The following is a 7,647-nucleotide window of genomic DNA, read 5'->3' as shown; positions in this document are numbered from 1 at the left end:
ACCACATACACCACACGGCCAAGTGCTATTGTTAGCCATTCAATCAAATTTATTCCACTTTCATTCTCAACATGAATTCCATCACATTCATAACTAGAATACAACATAATTTCAACACATTTGTGGCTATACATCATATATATACATACGGCTACACACTCACACACACACCCACTTTGCAAACTTCCATTTCTTCATACAATAAGCACATTTCCACATACTACAACACAAATAAGGCTCAACAACACAATAACAAGGTAGAAATTCTTACCTTTTCTTCAAGTCTCCTTCACTTGAATATATGATCACCTTGGGGATTCTAGTGCTCCCCACTCCAATCCAACTATACCAAGATGCAAAGGAACCTTGAATTAGTAGGAATTTAACAAGAAATGAATTTTTGAAGCAAGATTTTGGATGGTTAAATTTGGAGGGCAAACCCGAAACCCTCCTCTCTCTCTCTTATTTTTTTTGCTCTTACTTGTTCTTGCTTCTAATGGATTAATATGAAGACTTGGTCTTCTCTTATAATTAGTGGTCACATGTCTTGCACATGACCACATTAATTGGGCTTGGGCCAAGGCCTACCATGGCCGGCCACTTCAATGGGTTGGGCTCCAATTCACTTAAATTTTTTTTGAGCCCAAGAACTTATGGATCACATTTTGTAATTCCCGAAACTAATTTCCAAAATTCCAAAATTACCCTTAGCCTTGTCCCACACTTTCATGATTCTATTCTTTCATGCATAACTCCTATGTTCAACAGAACATCAAATTTGACCTCATATCTCAAAAATCCAATATAATTCAAGTCTTTCCAAACGTGTGAAAACACGGGATATAACACAATCACAGGTAATGTATTGTCTGGACCAAGGAACTCATATTTCAGATGTGATGGTAGATCCTTAAGCTCCAACTTAGGTGCTTCAATGATCGAAGGCTTTGCTGGAGGAGTTGTTCTATTTTCCAGATCAAGAGTCAGCTTCTTTGGGTGGTATGTATATGAGCCCAACCCAACAAGTGAATTAACTGTCTCCACATAGCCTTCCATGTCTTCAGCATCGAAATTCATAAGAATACCATCTAAAGCCTCACCCAAAATTTCTTCTTCCATCTTGAACTCCACTGCTTCATCAAGAACATCAAATGAATCAATTACCGAAATACTCTCGTAAGAACATGGTAACTTCATCCCTTTGCTAGCCTGAAAAGTCACTTCTTCATTGTTGACTCGGAACTTGATTTCATTTTTCTCCGAATCCATCAGAGCCCTCCCTGTAGCAAGGAAAGGTCTCCCCAGAATGATAGGAATGTCCCGATCCACAACACAGTCAAGAATCACAAAATCAGCGGGCAACATAAAATCACCAACCCGCACAATTACATCATCAACCACCCCAAAAGGTCTTTTGATAGACCTATCAGCCATCTACAATCTCGTTTTAGTCGGCCTTGGCATCCCCAAACCTGATTGTTTATATATAGCAAGGGGCATCAAATTTATACTCGCCCCATTATCACACAAAGCACGAGCAAAATCATAGTGCCCAATAGAACAAGGAATGGTAAACGACCCAGGATCTCCCTTTTTCTGCACAGTTGTAGTTGAAATGATGGAACTTATAGTGTGGGTAAAACTCACGGTTTCATGTTGCACCATTTTCTTCTTGGTCAGCAGATCCTTCAAATATTTCGCAAAACCGGGCATCTCCTTGACAGCTTCCATGAACGGAAAATTCAGAGATAACTTCTTCAGCTGATCACAAAACTTCTCGAACTTAGCATCTTCCTTCTTCTTTACCAACCTTTGAGGTAAAGGAGGTTTAGATTTGAAAAGCTGCATCAAAGGGCGGAGAGCCCCTTTTACAGCCTGCTTGCTTGTGTTTTCAGTTTCCTTCACCATCTCTGCAATATCAACAACCTTCTTGTTAGTAGCATTCTCATAAGCAATAATGGGTGCTTCAGACTGCACCTCATCCTCTTCATCTATCTGCTGAAGATCAATCACCTTCTCAGCAGCCCCCTGGAGTGTCTTACCACTCCTAGTAGTGATGGCAAATACACGGTCTACACTGCCTCCCACATTCTTGGCATTTGGAATAGTGTCACTCGGAAGTCCTTCCTTTTTAGGAGGGTGCTGCTCTCTAGAAATATCCCTCATCTGCGACTCAAGCTTCTGAATAGCTACTGTATGGGAACCCACTGTTTCTGTCAGCCCAGATAAAGTCCTTTCAGACTTAGATTGATTTGCCAAAATCTTCTCAAGCATTGTTTCAACCTTCGAACTACCTTGCTCTGTTGACTGCCCTTTCGGTGGTATATAGGGATTGGAACTCTTGTTCCAAAAAATTTTGCTGTTGTTGTAACTACCTAGGTTCGCACCACAATAATTATTGTTGTAGTTCCCAGAGTTGTTGTAAGCACCTTGACCTTGTTGAGGTCTCCATTGAGTCTGATTCTGATAGCCACCTTGGTAATTTTTCTTGGGTAACCCCCTTGAGAGTTATTAACATAATTAACATCTTCAACCTGCATAGGTGGCCCATCATGGAATGGACCATCTTGAGCATGGTACATCCCTTTTGGCAAAACTGTATCATCTTCACAAACATTTACCTTCTTGATTTGAGATTCATCAAAATTCTTCGTCAACAAGGAAATATTTGTTGCAAGTTCTGCCAATGTTTGCTGGGTGTCTTGATTCTCCTTCACTATATTCTGGATCATAGCACTACCATACGGTACCACATCAGCATTGTTTGAGTGCCAAGCCTGATTATGAGTCGTCAGCTTGTTAAGTATGGCGGTCACTCGTCGAAAGGTCATATTCATAAAACAACCATCAGCTGCATTATTAGCTACTGAATGTGTCACTGGATCTAACCCTCGGTAGAAATTCTCCATTAATATATGTTCCGGAAAACCATGATTCGGGTTCTTCTGCAAATACTCCTTGAATCTCTCCCAGGCTTCATATAGTTGTTCCCCCAGTCGCTGCTTAAATTCATATATCTTGTCACGAATCTCAGACTTCTTGTTAGGGGGGTACCACTTTGTGAGAAAAGCAGCTACCATCTCTGCCCATGAAGTAATCGAATTCCGGGGCAGCTTCTCAAACCATGTTCTTGCCTCTCCAGCTAAGGAATATATGAATAACCTCAACTGAATAGCATCTTGTGGAACGTTGTTCTGGATGTGATTAGCACACACATCCACAAAATTCTGCAAATGACGTTGAGGGTCATTCTCGGTAGAGTTCCGAAAGTATCCCTCACGTTTCAACAGCTGGTATAGAGAGGAGTCAATTTTCACACTAGCAGCTCCCACTTGAGGCTGAACAATAGCAGATGCATAGTACTCCTCTGGAACAAGTTCAGCGAAAATATTTTCATCATCTGAATCATTTGCCTGATTATTCAACTGATTCCCCTAGTTACCAGCACGTTGATTTTGCTAATTTTGATTCATGTTCACCTAGTTTACACAGAGTAGCAAACAAGGTGTGATGGAATAAGCAAAAGACTTTAATCAAAGCAAACACTATTTAGTAATTTCAAAACCGCACTCCCCGACAACGGCGCCAAAATATTATAAGCTCAAATTACACCTATTAATGGTATAATGCGAACGTTGTCAAATATAGTAACCCAACAAGGTTGGGGTCGAATCCCACCGGGAATATGGTGTGAAAAGGTTACTGAAGTAGTAGGATGCTAAGTTCTAGGTCTAATGTCTTAATCCGATGATTTTGGTAAATGTTGGTTTTTCTATAACTAATTGCTATCTATTACTTTGGTGAAAATTTATGGTAAAAGAAACTAAAGTTGTGTCCCCGCTAGATAGGGTGTATGATCATGGGTATTGATCTTGATATACTTATAATGGATCATTATATGAATGCACTTAATCTCTATGTGAATCTCTACTATTTCCCAATAAATAAAGATTATGTCAATCTATGATTTTCCCAAATATAAGAAAGTAACCATGAAGAATGATTAATCATGCCAAGTAAATTCTTCTTATTCCTAAGTGAATTTATTAAACAAAGTTTAAAGCTTTGAATTCTTGTAAGTTATTCTTACCAACCCGAATTATTTTCCCAAATAAATCAAGGTTTATGGCTTTAATCAATATTCGCATCCATTAATTATGAATGAAGAATGAAGAATAACTAAACCCTAATAATCCATTATGTGTATATGAATCACAAAATCAATGGCAAAACACCCATCATTGGGTTCACAACCCTAGTAAGGGAATTTAGCTACTCATGACAAAGAACAAGAAATAAGAAATTGAAGAATTCATAATTGCTTACTTTTGAAGAAAAGATGAATTGATAATACTTGAATTGATGTTTGAATCTTCAGAAACTAGAGAGTATTTAATTTTCTAAGTCAAGCGACAAAAATATAATAACTGATTTCTATTAAAAACCCTACAATGACTATTTATAGGTTTTGAAAACATAAAAGTTACAGATTTGCACTTTGGTCCAAAACTCAGACTTTCTGCCAAATGCTCGAATGGTTAAATACGTGTTGGAATATGAAACGTAAACTGAAATACAGTCCCTAAACTGAGCTCGTAAATCACCATGTTCTCAGCCAGCCTTTCTATTCTGCTTATTCTTTAATACGACCTTGGAATACGGCCCATATTGTAGAATACGGACCGTAAACTGAGTTTACGACCTGGTTCTGCACTTTCAACTGTTGTCATGCCAAATCTGTTCCGTCACCTGAAAACACTAAAAACCACGTAAAATCACATAGACTTGCTTAAAAACAGGTAAAACTTATAGCAGAAAAGCATCGATTTGTGGCGTAAAATCACGCCACATCAACCCACCTTGCAGATAATTTTATAAGGTCCAATGTATCGAGGACTTAACTTCCCTTTCTTGCCAAATCTCATCACCCCTTTCAGTGGCCACACCTTTAAAAATACCCAATCGTCAACCTGAAATTCCAAGTCTCGCCGGCGGTTGTCCGCATAAGACTTTTGACGACTTTGGGCTGTCAGCAATCGATCTCGGATCACTTTGACTTTTTCTACCGCTTGCTGAACCAATTCAGGGCCTATTAACTGTACTTCCCCTATTTCGAACCATCCAATTGGGGACCTACACTTTCTTCCATATAAAGCTTCATACGGGGCCATTTGAATACTGGAATGGTAGCTATTGTTATATGCAAACTCAATAAGGGGTAGGTGATCATCCCAACTACCACCGAAATCCAGCACACATGCTCGGAGCATATCTTCCAAGGTCTGAATAGTACGCTCGGCTCGCTCATCAGTTTGCGGATGAAATGCCGTGCTGAGCCTTACTTGAGTACCCAAACCTTCCTGGAAAGATTTCTAAAACTTGGCTGTAAATTGTGCTCCTATATCTGTAATAATGGATAGTGGAACACCATGAAGTCTGACAATTTCTTTGAGATATAAACTCGCATAATCTTCTGCTGAGTATGTGGTCCTGACTGGAAGAAAATGAGATGCCTTTGTTAATCTGTCCACAATTACCCATATAGAATCATGCTTACCTCGGGAATGAGGTAAACCCACAATAAAATACATGTTGATCACTTCCCACTTCTAAGTAGGGATTTCCATTGCTTGCAATAACCCTCCTGGCTTTTGATGTTCGATCTTTACTTGTTGGTAATTTGAACATTGGGCTACAAATTCTGCTATGTCTCTCTTCATGCCATCCCATTAATATATCAATTTGAGATCGTAGTACATCTTTTTTGCACCTGGGTGAATAGAATACCGAGAATAATGGGCTTCTTCCAGAATTCGTCGGCACAATTCTGCAACGTTCGGAACACATAGCCAGCCTTGGTATCTAAGAATCTCATCCATTGAAGTTTTAAATGGAGATCTCTCTTTTTCATGAAGTGTGTCTCTATACTGACTCAACTGAGGATCTTCATACTGACGCTCTTTCACTTACACATTCAGGGACGAAACCGTGGGATTGTTAACACTAACTCCTGCACTACCTGAATCGATTAGACGTACTCCAAGGTTAGCTAGCTGATGGAGCTCATGAATCAATTCTTTCTTCTCCGAAGGAACTTCGCATAAACTGCCCATTGACCGGTGGCTAAGCGCATCAACTACTACATTTGCTTTTCCAGGGTGGTACAAAATATTCACATCGTAATCTTTCAATAACTCTAACCACCGCCTCTGCCGCAGATTTAACTCCTTCTGCTTGAAAATGTTACACCTTGAAAATTTCTTCGCGAACGTACAATGGATAAGCTAACAAGGGCATAGCATATACGATGTTTTAATAAGAAGGGAACAACGTTTGACGACCCTAAGTATGATTCCAGAGGCAAATGCAATAAGAGATAGGTTATGCTCCATAATGACTAATTATAGGTTCTGAAAATGTGGAAAGTTGCAGATTTGCACTTTGGCATGGTCGAGTATGCTATGTAAATGCTATGTATATGATATGAATATGTATATGATATAGATACGAGTATGTATGCGAATATGAGTATAAATATGGAATGGATACGGATACAGATATATGTACACAAATACGCATTAGAATGGAAAGTTGCTATGAAAGGCAAGTACGTTCTTATGACGATAATATTACCATCTCCCATCCTGTACTATTTTTCATGTGGCTTATTATGCTTCTATATTGATATTGATCATGCCTTACATACTCAGTACATTCTTCGTACCGACGTCCTTTTGTTTGTGGACTCTGCGTCATGCCCGCAGGTGCACAGGGAGACAGACTTGATCCATAGCTACATTCTCAGGGACTACATAGTGGAGCTCCATTTCATTCGGAGCTATAGCTTTTGGGTACTTATTCTTTTGTGTACATAATTATGAGCATAGCGGGGTCCTGTCCCGCTTATGTTATATGACATACTCTCTTTAGAGGCTCATAGACATGTGTACGTGGTTAAATGTGTTTGGCCTTGTCGGCCTATATTTTGTATATCATTTTGTTAGCCTTGTCGGTTCATGTACATTTACGTGGTATAGATGCCAATGATAATATAAAGGCATTGTCGTCCAATGGGACTAGTATGACTGATGAAAAGAAATGGATGTTTAATTATGTGGCTCACCTAGATGTAAGAGTAAGTGTAAGTCTAGGGTGCCCGGGTGGGATAGCACCGGGTGCTCGTCACGGCCCCCTTAGACGGGTCGTGACAAAAGTGGTATCAGAGCAGTTCGGTCCTAGGGTGTGTCTACGAGCCGTGTCTAGTAGAATCTTGGTTATGGGTGTGTTGCGCCACACTTATAAACAAGAGGCTGCGGGCATTTTAGGAATAAATGACCTTCTTTCTTCATAAGAATCGTGGGATAGAGCTATGATATAAGAACTTCTTGTTCCTTAACCGTGTGTTGTGTATTTCAGAAATGCCTGTAAAAAGAAAGGTTACAGCAGCCTAAAAGGGCAAGACGGTGGCAGAAAAGCGGGCTGAAAGAGCACCGCCACAGGTAGTAGAGGAAAGTGAGTCCCAGAGTGCGGCTCAATCTCTGTCCTCTCGTTCAGTATCTATATTAGAGGAGCGTGAGGGAGCCTCAACCCCAGCTTCAGCACCTCTAGCTCCTCCACGAATGCTTCAGGCTAAGATGTAAAAGAGGC

General features: G+C 39.9%; 1 non-coding gene across 1 annotated transcript; it reads left to right on the top strand.

Moving 5' to 3' along the window:
* The first annotated feature begins 2,925 nt into the window (after window positions 1-2,925).
* LOC132638948 (small nucleolar RNA R71) lies at window positions 2,926-3,031 on the top strand. The gene has a single exon (XR_009582003.1). It is a non-coding gene; the product is annotated as a small nucleolar RNA R71 (small nucleolar RNA).
* Window positions 3,032-7,647: the final 4,616 nt, after the last annotated feature.

This window comes from Lycium barbarum, chromosome 4 (assembly GCF_019175385.1).
Source record: "Lycium barbarum isolate Lr01 chromosome 4, ASM1917538v2, whole genome shotgun sequence".
In the NCBI taxonomy this organism is placed as follows: Eukaryota; Viridiplantae; Streptophyta; class Magnoliopsida; order Solanales; family Solanaceae; genus Lycium; species Lycium barbarum.
Note: the sequence above shows the minus strand (reverse complement) of the source record. Positions and strands in the feature narration are given on the sequence as shown.